The sequence below is a fragment of the Protopterus annectens genome, chromosome 11.part0 (genome assembly GCF_019279795.1).
Source record: "Protopterus annectens isolate FY-2018-M chromosome 11.part0, PAN1.0, whole genome shotgun sequence".
Classification (NCBI taxonomy): Eukaryota; Metazoa; Chordata; order Ceratodontiformes; family Protopteridae; genus Protopterus; species Protopterus annectens.
This window is the reverse complement of record NC_056745.1, coordinates 247,466,601-247,487,160: the sequence shown is the minus strand read 5'-3', so window position 1 is coordinate 247,487,160 and position 20,560 is coordinate 247,466,601.

The window sequence follows — 20,560 nt, the reverse complement described above, 5'->3', positions numbered from 1 at the left end:
CATTTTAAGCCTAGCCAATTGTCCCTTGTGAGACTCAAACCCTACACCTTGTGTTTGCAAGGCAAACACCTTAACCATTAGGCCACCCTCCCAACCAATCATCAGTACTGGCTGCATTTTCCATTATTATTTCCTTCACATCCATCAGCCTTTGTCAACATGCATAGAAGGTATTGCTAGGTCTCCCCGCAGTATTTATATCTTGGGTAATTTGCTGACATGGATGATCTCTAATGACAGTTTTGCTGCCTGCCCACATATTTGTAGGGCACAGGCCAATGCTATATGTATTACCTCCTACAAAAAAACAAAAAAACAAAAAACATTCCATCCTTTGGCATAACTGAAGAGCACTAATCACTGTGTGACATTGAGACATATATGACATGATGCACACCATGACGTGGTCATATGTCACTCACCAGTGTATGGGCTCTCAGTGTGCTTCATAAACCAAATAAGATGCACATCACTGGCTACAATACATATCATGCATGCTTCCTTGTGAATACACCACTGTCCTCCACCGTGTTTGTCAGAAATACCACAACTGTTGACTCTACCATTCCCTACTGCCTGTGTCAGACACATCACACATCTATTGTGCTTCATTCTATGCATTCATTAGTTTTCCTATAAAGCAATCTGCATACATCATAGCCACCTGTCTCACTGTGCAAGGCTAGCATACACTGCACTGATGCTACAATACTTGCACTACATTCTGCAGTAAGTCCTGACACTGCCCATCCTATAACATATGCAAACATCACAATACGCAACAAGTGCTGGCACCACCTAGCTTCAAGATATACAAACAACACAATGTGTACACTGAGATGCTTCTATTTATGTTAACAGCATGTACAAACAGTATGTACAAACACAGCAAGGTATGCTTACAATCCTGCCTTGTCATATTCAGCTACAGCCCTTTGAGAATGAAGACTGTCATGGATGACTCATGCATTGTGAATCCCACAAAGCTTCTTAATAGTTTACCAGATGTGAATGTGACAACTCTATGATGATTCTTTCATCAAGTGCCATTTGGATGAAATAAAATCATTGAAAACCACTGTTAATGCTAATGGCCTTTGCATGTTACCCCGAAGTGATATTTCTGCTACTAGCAGAAGTTTGGCCAGGGCATCAGGGAAGTTTCCCTACTCTTTTTGACAGGTGCTGTGGGATCTTTCCATCTACCAGGGCTACCACCAACTCAAGCAGATGGCACCTCAGATTAATATCTCAGCTTATAATTGTGACAGTTAAGTCTCATCCCATGTGTGACACCCCTGCACTGGCCCAATAATCAAGGAGCCTCAAGCCTCACCACTGGCAACAGTGGGGGACATACACACTGAGAGGATGACAAGTACACATACAGTAAAGTGGAAGTTCCCTTAAGAGCACACAGAGATCACAGTCAGTCTGGGGCTGGTTTCTCCCTCTTTCTCCAGATCCCCAAAAAAGACTCCCCACTGGCACAGTTATAGAGTTGAGACCTTAGCCAGGGTTCCAAGCCAAGTCATCCAACCAGTGCTTTGTGTCCCTGCCCAAGTAGCTGACACACATACACTTTGAGATTTGTTTTACACACACACACACACACACACACACACACACACACACACACACACACACACACACACACACACACACACACACACACACACACACACACACACACACACACACACACACACACACACACACACACACCTGGGGAAGGCTGGTGCAGGTTTTCTAGCTATGCTCCCTTCTGCCCAGTCTATAAGGTAGTTACCATTGCCACCAGAACCCCTACTTATCAGCTACTATAAGGCCCTTACAATGGGTGTCCAATCCTACTCTGTAATGTTGCTATTAATGCAAATGGTAGTCTGACCAAGCAAGGCTATTGGTGTGGCTTATACAGTGTCACCAAACAGATATACAAGTACTCTAGGAGTGTAAATATGTCTCACAAATATCAGCCACAAAGATAACTTTAAATATATTTAATAATAAATAATAAAAGAACAAGACTATACTCAGTACTCAAACACAGTTACTTCAGAGTTCAAAATCACAGGAAATATTTTAAAAGAACATTGCAGGACAGTCTCAAATAAATACAGAAAACATCTACTAATCTTTACTATATTCCTAACTATATCTAAAAAGAGTTACTATGCCCTAGAAACTTACTTACAGAGCAAGGCAAGTGCAGATGATGATGATGAGAGGATGTTCTTGCTAGGTCCAAGACAAAATACAAAATGCACAGTCTCTCTTTGAGACAGTTCTTAAATTAATATCAAATATTACTGCTGGGTTAGCTTGGATGACATCATTTTTTGTCACCTGTCTTCAGTTCCCAGGCTAACCCCCCAATGCCCAACATTTAACATCTCTGTGTGAAAAATGCATAGCCTTCAGATTTTTGCAGTTGCTAGAACACATAAAACAATAAAACACTTACAAAACAATGCAGAAGGCACTTTAGTTCTAGACATTCTGTCTCCTTATTGCATTGAAACTAACTTTTATGACACAATCATAAAACGCTTTAATTTCAACTTATTTTCTTGAAGTTTTGCAAGCTAACTCTGTATGTTCCAGTTTCTACTATTAAAACATACATTTGCACAGGTATATAGTTTATATGCATTTCTGTTCTAAGCCAGCAGAGCATGCTGTGGTTACATTTTAGCTCAGTACATAACATACAATTCTGTATAAATCATATCAATATTCAAAAATGACATATAGTTATTTACAAATTTCCAGATAGCTGGGCTGGCAGTGTGGCACCATATAGGACAAAGACTTATTAGTGGACATGATCATTACCAAATCAAATGGACAGAATACAGACAGCATGAAATAATTTATGGCAGCATGCTGGTAAACCCAGATGTGCAATCTTCTTCCCTTTATAGTACCACAGCAGTCTATATTCCTTTTATATTTACTATATCTACCTTGTTTAGATCATAGGATCATAGGAGGTTACTTGGGTAATGGCCCTAGAGCCTTTTTAAGCCTAGCCATTCATGGCTCAGTTTTCCAAATGATCAATGCCCATGGGCTAGAATAGCTTTAGTATATGCCTGTGCCTTACAACATCTGCAAACTGCCCCTGTCCATAAAGGCCACAGGTGACAAATTAGGGGGGGATTTGGGATTTCCCATACATCTGCCAAAACTGCATTTGAATGGGCTTATGGAATAGTTCTGTTATATATGATTGAGGAGTCTGTTCCAGAGAAGGGATTATCTCTGAGACACACACCTTTCCCTCCAACATATTTTGTTTATGTCACAGATGGGGTTTAGATCCTTAGATCAGGCAATTCTAGTGCTGTTTGTTCTGTGAATGTGTAGCGGATCCATCAGCACTGGATTGGACAGTGCCTTGTAGGTTAGGCATAAATTACTCATCAGTAATCTGTAAGAGAATGAAAACAGTGATAGGGCTTTGGGGTGATCCACATATGACATATTATTTCCACCCTGTACTTTTTTAGTGAGGAACCTCTGTGACCACGCCAGCAAATGCCTGGATATGTACCTGCCAAAGTGTGCATTGTACTCAAATATTGGCCTAATGAGGACTGAGGATAGTAGGACTATTATCTCCTTAGATCTGGATGTCATGCCCCTATTTATAAGTTGTACCACATAGAAGGATTTCCTCACTACCATGGACACATGGTAATCAAAGTTCGTATTTCTACCAACCCGAGTTCCCAAGTCCATTACAAACTCATTCACATCCCTTACCACTGTTTGTGCTCTTAAGATAGTGTTATCAAGGTTGTAATTTGCACGGGTGGTCATCTTGACAAAGAGTATAATTATGCATGTTTTTCATTGAATTTTAGGCTATGGTTCTTGCACCTGTTATTTGTCTATGTCAGACCCTCTTAGAGGATATCTACATCTTTGGGGATTCATTGATCGCACCCAACTTGCATTCATCAGCTAATTTGGTCAGTCAAAGGCCATCTACATTTGCCTTTACTTCAGAGAAGTTTATTCCAAACAGGAGAGGTCCCCAGTACCAAGCCCTGTGAGATACCACTAGTAACAGGCCTCTTGGAGGAGGTGGATTCCCCACCCTAACTTCATGTATCTTATCTGTGAGCCATCTTACTGTCCATCAGGTGACAGAATTTATACCTAGATTTGTGAGTTTGTCTATAATGTTCAGTGGAGGTATGGGGTCAAATGTCTTTTAGGTCAAGGTAGGTAGTATGTATTAATTTACCCTCGTCCATGGCTCCACAGACCATCTCAAAGAAGTTCACCAACTTCATTAGTCATGACCTGCCCTTGAAGAAACTGAACTGTGATGGGTCGTGTCTGAAGATTTCCTGTGTCTTTGTTTATCATGTCCATTATAATTCTTTCCATCGCTTTGCATATAAGACTAGTCAGACTTATGGATTTGTAGTTCCTTGGGTCTATTGATAATCCACATTTGTGTAGAGGGATGACTGTTGCAGTCCTCCATTCCCTAAGGATGAAGTCTGTCTGGAGGCTATGACTGAATAGAGATTCTAGTGTATCTGATAGGTCATGTTTCAAGCTATTTTGAATCCTTCCTAGGATATTCTGAAGACCCATTGATGCAGTGTTTTTATCTCTGGAGAGTGCAGTGACAACCTGTTGTTTAGTGATTATTGGGGAGAAATGGTAGAGGGCATTTCCTTTGGGGGAACTGGGGGTGTTGGGGGTGAAATTAGAGGTAAATTTATTGGCCAGCAAATTTGCTATATCCCCCGGTTTGGTATAGGAAGTTCCGTTTACTATTAGTTCATCACATTGTTGGGTGTACCCTTTAAGGTTGCACAAAAAACTGAAAAACACCTTATAGTTATCCTTAGCCTGGGAGGATATTTTGCCTCAAAGTTTGCTTTGATAGATTTGATTAGTCCCTTGATAGTTTGTTGAGACTGATGAGGTAGTTTTTTTATTTTATCTTTTGGGTATAGCGCTTACTAATTTTTGACAGTATTTTCTTTCTTTTGTTGTACAAGAGGTCTGTGCTTGGGGGTATCATAAATGGCACACTACTAAACCTAAATTGTTCAAGAAACTAAAGCAGGTCATTTGTGAGGATAGGAATCAGAGAGATGATGGGACATGATATCATTGCTTCTCTAACCTAGCGTACAGTCTACTCACTAAATAAAACCATGTAGTGCGGGTTCTGACAACCTGCTTTATTTAGCAAATATAGAAACCCTGCAACTTTTGATCTGAATTCTGCAGACTGGTAATACATTGAAAGTTCAACATTAAACTCTCTCTAAATGTCAGAACTATGAATGATTCACCAGTACTGGCTAACCTACTGCTGGATTCCCCTTTAGCCCCACAATTTGGGGATCTTCTAGCCCCTGTCATGACTAAAAAAGAGAGGTCCCCAACATTTATTTGAAAAGAACTAAAACTAGAAATGTGTGGTCCCTTCAGCAACCTTTATTTTATGCTGCTTCTCATGAGCAGGCAAACTCCACCCTTAACTACCATTAAAACTACAGCAGACATTACATACTTCTACTCTGAGTGATAAAAATATGATCACTTAGAAAAACACTCCTCATTCACAACTGATTGAAATAGCATGACTACATGAAAACTAATGGCACATACTAAAACACTTTTTTTTCTGTGGGGAAACCCCCCTGCAACCCTTATACTTGACAAACTTAACTGCAGAGTCACATAATAGTGAACAAAGAGGAAACGTCAAAAAACAACACCCAGCTTTCTCAGTGATTATACCATCAAGATTCAGTGTTCCCCGTTATCGTTGTCGTTCGTGCACACAATAAATGTGAAGCGTTCAAAAGGAGCAGTGGCATTCTGCTCAGCTGTGTCTTAGGAAACTGCAGGGCAATCACTTTATTTCCATTTTTTATTATTTTATTATTTATGTCTATTGCCTTTTTTCTAATAAGCAGTAAACATTATGTAGTTTGCAAAAAAAACATCATGTTTCTTAATACCAATAAAAAAGCAGTGCTCAAACTACAAGCCTATCTTCACTTTCCTGCCTAGCTAAAACCAAAGTGTATGACAATCTGGTATCTGTACAGTAATTAGAGTACCTTAGAGGTTTACCATATGGTAACTAATAGGGTATGCATGCAGGGCATTGTATAGTGGATACTTCACACTGTATACTCTATGCAGGGATGAAATGTAAACTTGAGTAGAACCATCTTACTGGACTTAAAATAGCATGTAACTCAGTCAGTAGCATACTATTTTTTTTAACACTCAGCTATGCTGAATTAGCTGAGTAACTATGGAAATGCTTCTGCAAGGTTCAGGCCGTTAGACAGCAAGATATTTCTCCTGTGGGTACATATGGATAGAGACACTTGGCTGAAGTGAAATTCAGCTGCAGGACTAGATGGTTGCCTCAGATTCATTGTGAGTACAATGAAGCACCAGCAACATACCCTTAGCTTCCATAGCCAAGTGCATGGGTGCAAGCGAAGTAATGTGTGCTGTTCTTAGTGTACCATACATGCTTATGCAATCACAATATGTCAATGTGTGTGACAGCATGGAGGAAATACCAGATGCTGCTGCATTTACTCTAATGCTTGAGCATGTGTTTGGAAATGTTACACTGGACGCTATAAGGGGTAAGAGTCCACACACACACACACACACACACACACACACACACACACACACACACACACACACACACACACACACACACAGACCCCATTGGTAAGGGGATTGCTCACTGTATGCTTCATTTTCACTACCACTGACATGCTGACAGGGAATCTTCTGCTGATGCTTGGAATACTGCCTGCTGTCTCTAGGTGCAGTTGGGGTACATGGACATTATTTCCCCCCTGAGCACTTGGTTATTGAAGCTGTGTCCATGGTGTTCTGTGCTTCTGTGTGCCTGCAGTAAATCTACAACAGTCATACATCTTTGCAGCTAAATTTCACTTCAGCCATGCCCTAAACAATATAACCACAGGGAAATGTATCACTGCCTGACAACGTAAACACCGTTCTGACACTATACTAGTAAGTTCAGTTCAGTAACTTCTTCTCTCACTGGGCTGTTTCACACTATTTCTTTTCTTTCTTTATTTTCTTTTTTTTTTGTTAAATAAGCAGGACAGACCCAATGACTCCTTTCCACCTATGATCTGCTGTAGTACAAACAAAAGAAAACAATGTATCAAGCAAAAAATACAATAAGTAACAGAATTATACAAGGCTTCAAGATTTACCCAGTATTTTCCAAGGACTGCTACTTTAGTTTCTAGCCAGGGCAAATTTTTCTAACAAGATTGTTAATTACAAAGTCAAATCTTTGAAAGAAGGTACTAGACACTAAGTACAGTTACAAATAAAGAACGCTTGACAATGTCTTAGACATGTGCCACCTGACTGAATACGAGTTCACCTGAGGTTTATCTAGGTCTGTTTCATTTTATCCTGAACTTAAAATGTCCGTTGACTTGGCTGTTCTTTATTCCAAGACATATTACTCCTGTTATTCCGTGTTCAGCACTTTGACATCATACTGTTTAAAAGTCAGTTGTCCCGTCCCCCCTTTAAATAACCACACCACACACATAAAGATATTTGACGACCTTTTATTAAACTGTATTATACAATGAACTATATACACAAAAACCAACATAAATTATCTTCCTTAGCAACGATGATCTCCGGGCAGTGTCACCACTCACCCTGGATGAACTTTACCTCAAAGCAGCGTACCAACTCATCCTGATCCCTTCTCCACCGGGGTAGTGTACCTACTCACCCACATAAAGAGGCAGCGTACCTACTCACCTCACCACCATACCAAACCATAAACCAATAACCACCTTCTTTAGAGGGGGAACAGAAAAGGATATTATTGTCCTTCTTCTCCGCCTCAAATTGCCCACATCTTCCATCCATATATAAAAGAGGAGGGTGGGAGGGCCATCAACTCATGCCAAATGTCCCTACTTCCTTTAATCCCAAACCCTTAGTACTCTCAGAAGTCCCACCTACTCCTACCTCACTTCCTTTTAAATCTTCCTCTCTCCTTAACTCTTTCACCACCACAAACCCACTATCCTAAACAACCACAATCCTTACCTTCCTTTCTACCACTATACCCTCCCCACAACCCTTTACCCCCTTACTCAAGGGACCGGGACAACTTACTTTGTCCCAAACTGCATTTATCCTGTCCCCCCTTTAAATAACCACACCACACACATAAAGACATTTGACAACCTTTTATTAAACTGTGTTATACAATGAACTATATACACAAAAACCAGCATTAATTATCTTTCTCAGCAATGATGATCTCCGGGCAGCATCACCACTCACCCTAGATGAACTTTACCTCAAGGCAGCGTACCAACTCACCCTGATACCTTCTCCACCGGGGCAGAGCACCTACTCACCCACATAAAGAGGCAGCATACCTACTCACCTCAACACCATACCAAACCATAAACCAATAACCACCTTCTTCAGAGGGGGAACAGAAGAGGACAATCCTATCCCTCTTCTGCACCACCAGCCTGTTCCCCCTCCTGAACCCTAGCCACAATCATATTCTCTAAAAAGAGTTTCAGATGCAAATTAAAAAGATCCAGACCCATGTCATTAAGGTATACTCCATCCGTTCGATACCAAGACTCCTCTCCATCCCCAAAATCTCTATGGTCAATAGTATGCATCCCCAAAATCCTTAATTGCCTAGCCAACCTTTGATTAACACACTTTCTAACCCTTTCAATTGCCTTATAACTATATGCAGCCCTCCAACACAAACACGGAACCAACTCTGACCACACAACTTGCATACCCGGGTACAATGCCTGTAATCTCATCAAATCTCACGGCATAATGTCCACCAATTGTTTTTTTTTAGAAACAATGCCCAAGTCATTGCCCTTAAATGAATGACTAGTATACAAGGACAACCCACCTTCAGTTTAGCCCTCTCAAATTCATGTAACAACCCGTCCCACCTAAGCCGTCAACACCATGCCAGGACACTGACCACCCTAAATGTGCTACACCCAAATTTACCCCATCATCCCTAACTAAAGCACACTTCTCTGCCCAGTGGATGAACGAATGCCCCAAGATAATAATGTGCTTCCTTACAAGAAAAGAAGAAAAATTAATAATCAGTCCACAACTTATCTAAAATAAGACAAAAATGCATTTGAAGACCACCTCCCCACTCTTTTAATCAATTCAATAGAACTACCCTCTCTAACTAAATCTGAAGCCCTACCTATCCTGAACGAGTGAGCTGAAAACTTCTTCACCAGAAATCCCATACAATGTAAAACCTTCCTCACCAAAAGTATGAATCTACTACTCGACACCACTTTCCCATCCACTGAACAAAAAATTAACTGATCCACACTCCCCTTTCACTTCCTCATAAATTCTTTTGCCCACATTACTGGACAAATGCAAGGATTCTTGTCAGTTTTAAGCACCACCACACATCCCCTACCCAACTGATCTGTCTTACTCCTCCTTAATGCAATAGTAACCTCACCCTCCCCTATAATGACATCCTTCCAACATAACGAACCTAACAACTCCGAAATACGAAAAACGACAAAATATAACTATGTACATAACGTACCCCACACAAAATAATCCATAGACCCCTTTTGTAACAAACCTAACCCTTTCAACAAAACATTCAATATAACACTTGTATGTGGCCATCGAATATCTTTACGTTCTACCACCATTCTCCCCAACCCCTCAACATACGCCCTAATGTCCAAGACTTAGTGAAATCCTGCAACCCTGCTACCTTAGCAAAAATGCTAATCGCAGCCAAATCCACCTTAACCGTCTACAAAACCCTGCCTAACCCCCAAGCATGAGCTACATATTGCAGCAGTAATTCCTCCGACCATACCCCTTCCTCCTTTGGCAGCTGCAAAATAAACTGATTAAAATCAGAAAGAACCCTACCATACACCTTCCTTGTAGAAGGGGCCCAGGAATGCCGTACCAACTGCCTGGCTACTTCGACCCAAGATTCCACACCTCCTCTGGCAGGATTTCTGGCACCTCCTCCACCCATGGAACCAACCCTCGAAACCTGCGAAACTGAAATCAGGACAAGCTATCAGCAATCTCATTCCTTACACCAGGCACATGAACTCCTGTAAAAGAAAATTTTATTAGAAGGCTTTGCAAAACCAGTTTATGCAATACCAACAATAACAAGCCAGACTTAGCTGTCTTCTTTTGCAATACCCACACTACAGCCATATTGTCTGAGTGAAAAACTACTTGTTTGCCCCTCAATTGCTCCTTCCACACCACCAAAGCTGCCCATATAGGCATCAATTCCAGAAAGGCCTCATCCCGCTTCCATACCTCTTCCCAATCCCGATGTCATTCAGCCGCAAACCACCGACCCCTGAAATAGGCCCCCATGCCAGCACCCCCAGCTGCATCTGTAAACAACTGAAGTTCCTCCGGCTCCACCCAGTCTGACTGCCAAAAAGATATCCCATTAAATTGTTGCAAAAACCCATTCCACAACACCAAGTCCACCCGCACCAGTTGGGTTACCCTAATCCAATGGTGTTTGCTCTTTTCCCCTTTCAGCAAATATGCCAGTGACCTGCAAAAAGCTTGCCTTGGGTGTACCGCTCGACAGGCAAAATTCAAAAGCCCCAGCAACTCCATAACTTAATGAATCCGAATCTTATCCTTACCCAACACTGAACATATCACCGACTTAAGCCTCTCCATTTTATTCTCTGGTAAACGAAACAGTCCCCGCTCCGCATCAACTGTTAATCCCAGGAATTATAATGCCCTTGCCGGACACTCCATCTTATGCTGAGCCAATGGTACCCCTAACTCCTCACACATAATCATAAACTCCCGCAAACCCTCCTGTGCTCCTACCCTTCCTTCGCCCACCAACAAAAAGTCATCTAAATAATGCACTGCCTTTTGAGTCCCCACCTTTTGCTGCCAAATCCAATGCAATACTGTACTGAACTTCTCAAAAGTCGCACATGCCACTGAACAACCCATAGGCATAGCTTTATCAAAGTAGTACTTATCGCCTACCCGCATCCCCAATAGTGGCCAATCCTCACTCCTAATAGGCAACAATCGAAAAGCCGACTCAATGTCGACCTTAACCAACCATGGCTCCCTAAATTCCCTAATCACTTTCACTGCATCATCTAAGGAAGCGTAATGCACCCTAACCTCCTATTCTGCAATAAAATCATTTTCTGAATTCCCTTCCAGCTAAGATAAGTGATGTATCACTCTGAATTCCCCTTCTCACTTCTTCAGCACCAACCCCAAAAGCGACACCCTGTAAGCACTAAAAGGCGGACAGTCAAAAGGACCCAATAACCACCCCGCCCTACTCTCTTTCTCCATTAAAGCCTCCAAGATGTCCTCTTTACCTTGAACAGATCGTAAATTCTTGCAACCCCCCCACCCCTTCCCAAGGTGGACTTAACAGGAAACCCCCCTTGAAAACCCTGTATTATCTCCTCTTTGATGGCCAAGCCAGGAAACCAATGAAGCATACTCTGGAGAACCTCCACCTTAATAGGAAATGGTGCCCCTCCCTCTATTGCCTCTAAAGAACCCGAGTCCAAATCCCCGGAACCTACGAAAATTACACCTCCCCCAGGCCAGCTGAAAGCCTTGCCCACCAAATCCACCCTCATGACCCATAACATTAGAGTTCCAGGACAAATCCTGCTGACCACAGCCAGTGGCCGAATAGCCCTCTCCACATCTCGAACAAACATGGGCAAATTTGCACCCCACCCATGAACAGGAGCCACTGTTAAATGACCAACATACACCCGCTGTTTCCAGCCCACTCAACCTGCTGTTAAAGCCCCCTTAACTATCCATCAGCGTAGCCAACCATAGATCTGGATGACGCACCTCCCAACAAAGTGACTGGTCCACAGCCTTCTGTTTGTGGAAATGCTGATCATACCAGTGCCACGCATTACCCGGCCTTAATCGTTGTGCCTCATGAATGGTAAGGAAATAGCCTAGCAGCGGCAGAGCCAAGGACCCATCCTTCACCAGCTGCACTGCCATAAAATAAATAAAGCCAACCACCCAATTATCCCATGTCCTAGGGTGAAGCTTACCTACCCTCTGCCTTCCCAATGCTGCTAAGGCCACTAACAAGTCTTTACTGTTAGAGGACTCTGCTTCCACTAGCAGTTGGATCCCTTCAAATAAATCCACATACTCCCCTTTCCAAATTTTTTCCTTAACCGGACCCGGAATGTGTGGAGACAGAAAAACTGCTCCTGTCCCCTGCCCCAAAGATTGGGCAGCCAACCAATCCCCAGGCCGCAGCCCAAAATCAGGGCCTACCTCCAAGCCCAAGCCCGAACTGTCCCCAGAACCCATCGCCCCCTGCCACATCTCTAACTGGGTACCTGGCACCCTGTGCTAGCTGCCTCTGCACCTCCTCTATCCCTTGCACACCGCCCCCGAGATCCCCAACTGAAAGTAATCATCCCTCCCCACCCCACAATCCTTAACCCCTAGCTCCCCTGACAATGCTGCCGTAATAAAACTATTACCTGCACCTCCATCTTGCGATGTGCTGGGAACCGGTGTCTCCAGTGCTATCACCTGTTGCAATGCCTGTTGCTTTTTCCCCCCAGCTGGGGTTCTCACTGCCGTGCGTCACCTCTTCCGACCTTGGGTCTGTTCAGGATCCTGTACCACCTCCAATGTTGCCGCCTCCTGGAACAGCTCCTCCACTTGGGCCATAATTGCTTGCCACCTCTGCCTTAGCTCTGGTAATTTGGCCATCTGTAAAAGAGAAACAAAATATTAAAAGTATTCTATAAGCCCGACTGCCCTATTCCCCCCAACCCCTAGTATTGCCTTGCCCCCACACCTTAACTTACCCCTGCCTGCCCACCGTCACCTTTCACCCACCCTGTCAGCCACACCTCCTACCATTAGCACCCCTTCCTAACCTTAGCATATCCCCTATCAATATCCCTCGCCATGTGTATCTTTGGAGAAAAAATAAATAAATAAATAAGTCCCTCTAACTATATCCCTATCTACCAGCCACTCAATCCCATCACCATTCACACAAACAAGCCTAAAAACACTTACCTTCCCTCCCAGCACGACTCTCCATAGCGGTAATGGCTAAGCAATGCAGTGCACATGCACAAGCCGGCGAAAGAACTGCAGAAGTAGCCCACTATACCACCAGGGAGGACGGAGAAGACATTTCACCACCACCACCACCGAAATCCAGGATGGAGGGACACCTGATCGACCGTGATGCCATCTTGACGCCAGAAGGACTGAACAAGATGGACCGACACCCATGAACCCACCAGGGAGCATGAACAACAATCTGCAACTATCACCATCTACGAAGAAGCACGATGGACCCCAGAATGCCTGCCACAACCACCGGGATAGCGTATACGGACACAGCGGCCCACGAACCCAACAGGGAGAAGATATTCCAGCACCACCACCAAATCAAAGGACGGAGGGACACCCGGATGACCACGATGCCATCCTGAAGAGAAACCGGAGAAGACAGATGGACACCCATGAACCCCCCAGGGAGCATGAACAGAAAACCCACCACTACCACCAACGCAGATGAAGCCGGATGCAACAATGGACCCCCAAGGAGATTATCCGCCACTATACCCCAACGCTACCACTTACCACGACCACCGGGAGAACCATTTACCCCAGAAACGGACACAACCAGCCCACAAACCCACCAAGGAGCATGAGGGGATGATCCACCACTACCCCCCAACCTAAATGGGACTGGATTACACCGATGGACCCCCCTTTGCCTACTACAACCACCAGGAAAACACCTTTTACTTTTTTTTTTTACCTCGACCGCATGGCACCGACGGCCTACTACCCGACGGAGCTAACAACAGGCCCAGCCTCCCCCCGTGGATGTCACTCGACTACATGGCCCCACCAAAACAAGGCCCAATGAATCCCCAGGAGACCTGCAGATGACAGGGAGCAAAAAACACCTCAACACACAGGTAAGCCTAGCACTAATCCCATCCACTTCATTATATATATATATATATATATATATATATATATATATATATATATATATATATATATTTTTTTTTACCGCCCCCCAACCATTCACCCATGCACACACACACATAGACCCACACACACAGTACTGTATCACCCTTTCCTACCAGTAAGCTCAAACTATATTCCCAGACTCCAGCCCCCCCTTAAATTAACCTCTAGAAAACACCAAAGGGGGGACTCACCCAGACCACCTAACCCCTTCTCTCCCCACCATCCAAGGCCTACCTTTATCCAGGATACTTACAGGTTATCTGGACATCAGCTACTTGATACTCCACCAACTCGCACCAAATGTGCCTACTTCCTTTAATCCCAAACCCTTAGTACTGTCGGAAGTCCCACCCACTCCTACCTCATTTCCTTTTACATCTCCCTCTCTCCTTAACCCTTTCAACACCACAAACCCACTATCCTAACCAACTACAATCCTTACCTTCCTTTCTACCACTATACCCTCCCCACACTCCTTTACCCCCTTACTCAAGGGACCGGGACAACTTAGTTTGCCCCAAACTGCATTTATCCAAAATTTGCTTCATCAGGTGATTGTTTATCAAAGGTAGCAATTTAATAATTTGTGTTGTCAACAGAGATATTTACTTAATATTTAAACAAGTCACAGTCTGTACCTACTTGCTCTATGACCTATTTCCAAAAGATATTGAATATGGTATTTCTATAGGCTAGGAAAAATTTGGCCAAGACAGCAGAAATCTTCACATAGTCTTTGGAGCTGAAGTCCTTCCTTGGGGCTAGATAGGGCATTCTAGGCAGAAGGAAGCTATAAAGGCAAACGCTGAGATGACCAATTTTAATGAAAGTAATGATACTGTGGAAATCTGTAAAGATGAGGAAGTGGTACAGGCAGGAGGAGGTATGTCATTTAACGATTTTGCAAACTAATTTTAGTGCGGTAGTTGCAAGCTACTAATTTGGAGTCTGTTGTGGATGAGGTAATGGAGCAGACTAAGCAAAGAATGGTGTGAATATTGTGAGTACTGTGACAACCAGAAAGAAGACAAGAAAGGAACAGTGCTGACTTCTTTTGTGGTTGTGGTCACAAGTGGGGAACATCACCAGATGCAGGAAAGAAATAATGTGGTTCACTTACAGAGCGGCTGGCGAATGCCATCTAGATAGCTATTGTTTCTTAACGTAGTTGAGTAAGCATCTTGGCAATCTCTCACACTCCTAGACAGCACATATGCAATATTCTTTTGATCAAGGTAAAGCCATGTTTGCATAGGTGTGAGTATGTCTTTGAATGGATGGCAGTGCACAGGTGTGTATTGGTGAGTTGCACAGTATTAGTATACCTCTCAACTTCTTAATGCATGAAACCTGGACAAATTCTAAAACAATTAGGGGACAAGAGCTCAAAAACAGGAGTAGATTTTAAATAATGCTATTATAAACTTAGAAAGTAGCTAGAGTAACAAGATATGTGTTAGTATGCATTTTCTGAAGGATCTGAAGTCTGAAATGCAAATGTATGCCATCAATAAGTGACTTCAATCCTCAGTGATTTGCCAGAAAACTGCAAATTTTATGAAGAGCAACATAGAAATATAAGGCAAAAATCTGGACATTCTGTGAAAATCTGGACAGTTGAGAGATATAGTATCAAGTAGAAAACAGGCTCTAATGGTTTTCATTTCATGTATCAAACAGAAGAAAGGCTATTCATGTTTTGTTTTGTTTTTGCAATGACTGAAAGTGGAGTGAATGTAGCTTTTGAAAACATTTGAGTGCATTTTTGTCAGAAAACTGGAAGCACTGAAACACTAATGTAGAATGAACTATAATATCTGTAAATAACAGCATTTGACATAGTGAAAATTGTACATATATGTTGGGGGTACACAGGCTTGTGAAGAATTTAGTCACACCACACAGTAACTTCTCCCTTAACAGTCTCAGTTACTAATTTAAAGCAACAACAGAAGATTTTTGTACACATTTTTCTTCAGCAGCATATACAAAAATAAAGACTGAATGGGAAGCTTCTGTGTACATGCCTGCAATAACTGTCAGAGGTCTGATTCTGGATTCTAAAATAACCAGCAAACACAAACAGATGGACTAAATGTGGACATGGTGAATCATGTGACTAAAAGTTCCCAACATACACCGTGCTTATATAGTGAGTTAGAAATAATAAAGTGTATTACGGCAGTAATGGCCTGATGGAGAATTAGCATAACTGTGCTTGCATTCACCCTAAATGATGATCTGGACCAGGACAGGAGGGACTAGGGGCAAAGACTGACATAGAACATCTTCGGTGGGAGTCACAAATACATACACTTGGGTGAAAGAGCACCATTTTTAAACAAGTCTATAATATAGGATATTGATGTGATTGTCCCCTAACTGCATACATCTTCAATACTTCCTTTATGTAAAGCCCTCTGACAGACATCTCCTACACACACTGCCCACTGAGCTGAAAGTGTAAGGCGAATTTCTCTACACCAGCTATCCACGATGTATAAGGAAATGGCAGAGTTGCAACTGCAAGTTTCAAGATTAGCTGCTGTGTATGTGAGAAACATAAAACTTCAAAAAAGTAGTGCTTAGAAGGGAGTACTCACATGTAGAGGCCATCACTAAGTTTTAGTGTTAGGTAGCCTAGCAACATCAATAACTCCCTGTATTCTAGGCTGGAAGCTGTAAACTTACAAATCCTTATCATACCCCTAATGTATCTTGCCAAATAGAGCAAAGTTAGCAGCCATATGGATTTCCCAGTTCCACTTCATAAGCCCATTAGTTGGCCCTCTCAGGATTTTGCGCATCTCCTTTTTATTATTGCACAAATAAATATTTGTACTTCCACTGGCCAGCTATCCTCTCATTCAAATATTTCCTTGCATTTCTACCTTCTTGGATCATTCTTCTAACAATTTGAAAAACAGACTCCCTTGTTTCTGAAGAAGTAAACACAGATTGTCTCTGAAACAAAAGACACCAGCCCTGGGTGGGCTGGGTGCACCATTACTCTTTCCCTCAGCTGTTTCAAACTCCCCTCACTCCTCCATAGTGAGTCTTGTACCACTCTGATAATTTCATGTAGGATAAATATTTTTAAACAACCCCCTAGCATAGGATAGTCATGTGATTATCCTCTACCTGTGTACTCCTCCTGGAATGTTAAAAGCAACGGTGATCTCTAAAGCAGATACCTTTGTGATAACTCACAGTTTCTGACTTCATGTTGAGTACACCAGCACTAATTACCTTTTGCTGGTACAGGAACTGCAGTCTGCTTTGTTCCCCTCCCACCCCAAATTTCCAAACCCATTATGTCATTACCTTTATAGGTGCTGTTTCCACCCACAGCATCATCTTTTCCTACCACTTTTAAAGATATGAGCACATAACTGTAGAAATACTTACATATATACCTTCCTCCATTCACAACAATACACACACTCACACACACACACACACACACGCACACACACGCACATGCACGCATGCACGCACACACACACACACACACACACACACACACACACACACACACACACACACACACACACACACACACACACACACACACACACACACACACACAAACACACACACACACACCTACCACACAATTATTTAGCATTTTGTTAGCAAACCTGCTCCCTTAGCACACTGTTACATATACCTTACAAACATCTGTACAAATGAACTCTTTTCTTCTGTAGCAATAAGTCATCACCACTATAGCCTACAAAATGACAAAGTAGTGTTACATCTCATAATATTCACTTAACTCACCTGTATCCCCACCAAACATTGATTCTGCTAAAGCTTTATGATACCTACCACACTCCATCCATTCTTTTGCTACTCTACAACACCCTAGCACACTATCCTCAAACAAATTCCCATACATTTCCTTTACCTGAGGTCACAAATGATCTCACACCACACTCCATTCCAGTCAACCACCTCAGTGACAAATGTACCCTCACCATTCCCTAGTACACATCCTCTCCACCTATACTTACCAAAGAATGCTACCCAGTCATACTCACTCATCACATTTACACTCACACAGTCAAGCTGTACATAAACCACAAAAAACCCTAAAAAAATATACAGATTCACTTCCATTATTTTAATGCTACTCATTTCAGAAGCATAAAATATAACCCAATGCCCCTCCCCCACACTAATACTTCCTAATTAATACACAAAGTCTGTGGATTAAAACCAGTGAAATGATTGTACTCATCACTCAGCTCAACACAGAAATCACAGCAATCACAGAATCATGAACTGGAAAAAAAAGATAACATTCATGCACCACTTACTTCACAACTATAACTACCACTTAGATGCCAGAGGAAGGACGTTGGAATGATAGAGGAACCCTCCTTTTCTCAAATGCCAGCTCAAGGTCCATCTTGTAGCTCAATCTAATACCAGCACTGGAATCCTCCAAAACTGATTACTAGTCATTTTACAAACAGAACATAACAAATCACTCTGCCTGGTTTTAGCCTGCTTCCCACCCTCATCACCCACAGACAAATTCCACACCCTGACACAAAATTTTACATCCACCAAAACAAATACACATAGCCTCGTGCTTACTGGGCTCTTTACCCTTAACATGTTGAGTCCAGTACACAATGACATAACCAGAGGTTAGTCAGCTAGTCTTGAGCCCAGCACTATCCCCAGTCTGGCATCTCCTCAACTTTAAGCTAAGGAGCAGATGCAGTAATGGCATGAAAATGCCGGTAATGCACTAAAGACGTGGGGTGCTACATGAAAATGTCGGTAATGCACTAAAGACGCGGGGTGCTACAGCACTTAAGTTCTGACCACAAATGCAATAATGATATTCATTTCTAAATGCCAGCAATTCACTGAAGAGTCATCATCATTTTAGGATTGCACTCTCTATCACTTTATGCCTGGGCTGACTACCCTCTTCTTCCCACCCTAGCTACATCTCACGACATACCAGTCCTCAATGAATATAACCTATAACACCTTGTACAACTCATACGTCCAAATCTAAAAACTAACAAGCACTCCTTCTAAGCTCTCATAATCATTGACAAGTGTAGGAAAACCATATGAGAAAAAATTAAATTTGAGACAATATTAACCAATAAGAATATTAATACAATATTTACACTTCTAGAATAATAATCAGTAAGCTACAACATATTAAATGGCCAGTCATTTAGGTCACTGGCAATTATACTACATTATGTAAGAAATTAAAGTGACAATCATCTCTAAAACATGTGCATTAATATTGTAGTAGCAGATTTGCCTTTATCTTTTTCTTGAGCAGAAAGAAATTATTTAAGGAAGTAATTTCTTTAGGCAGACTGTTCCGTGCTACAAATGCTAGTCTGTAGAAAGAGAAGGGTGGCATTTAAAGTTGAAGTGAATAATTGTTTCTAGGTGCATAGGTAGAATCAAAAATTTTTAATTTATTAACAAGAAGTAGACAGAACTTTTATTAGTCAGTGTAAAGCTAAATGTCTTCAGAAGGCAAGTATATCTGGCAGAGGCAGGACGTTATTTGGTTTACTCAGTAGAAATGCAGTGATGTCCCATACAGCAGGGCAAGTTGATAAATTACACAATCATATTTTGTGTTGATTATAGTAATGCAGTATTATGTCCAGATAATGAGGTCATAATGGGTAATGTGTATTCAGTTCTTGGGATTAATTAATTGATGACAATAGCTCTTCCAGCCTTGACCTTGTCCTTATGAATGCTACATACCTTCTAATATTATCTACCCACTCTTTTATCAACTCTGACCATCCAACTATCACATCTGCTCTCAGAATTAATATTAAATTGCACTCAACTATAACTACATTCAAGACCACTCCAATGCTAATCAGAAAGGTTTAAGAATCTCAAAAGTGCTTTTTCCCTTGATGACCAGCTCATTAATGCCACCACATTTATCCATGAATTTTACAGGCCACTCAATCAATGTCAATGCCTATTAAGGTTAAGCATAATTGGAAAATCAGGGGCAAAGCCTATAGTGAAACTCTCAAATAAGTAAAACAAACTTTATAATAGGAAGAGGAAAGTATATGGTTTGAATAAGCTGTTTTGTGTCATTATTCAAAAGGGGGGTGTAAGGTCTGTATGGATCTTAAATGCATCGATAGGAAGCATAATGTAGCTACTTCCTTCAAGGATAATCCCAGGGTTTGTTTAACTATATTAGGAGTATTCAAAGAATACCCCATACTGTACTAAAATCACATTGAATGGCACCACCTATTCTGATGCCAAAGCCATAAGAAATGTCCTGGCTGACAAATTTTTCTCAGGTTTTTTCACTCTCTCAAATTCCAATACCCCTCCCTTAAATATTTTCACACTGCTCCTCCCATTATCACTGTCAATCACA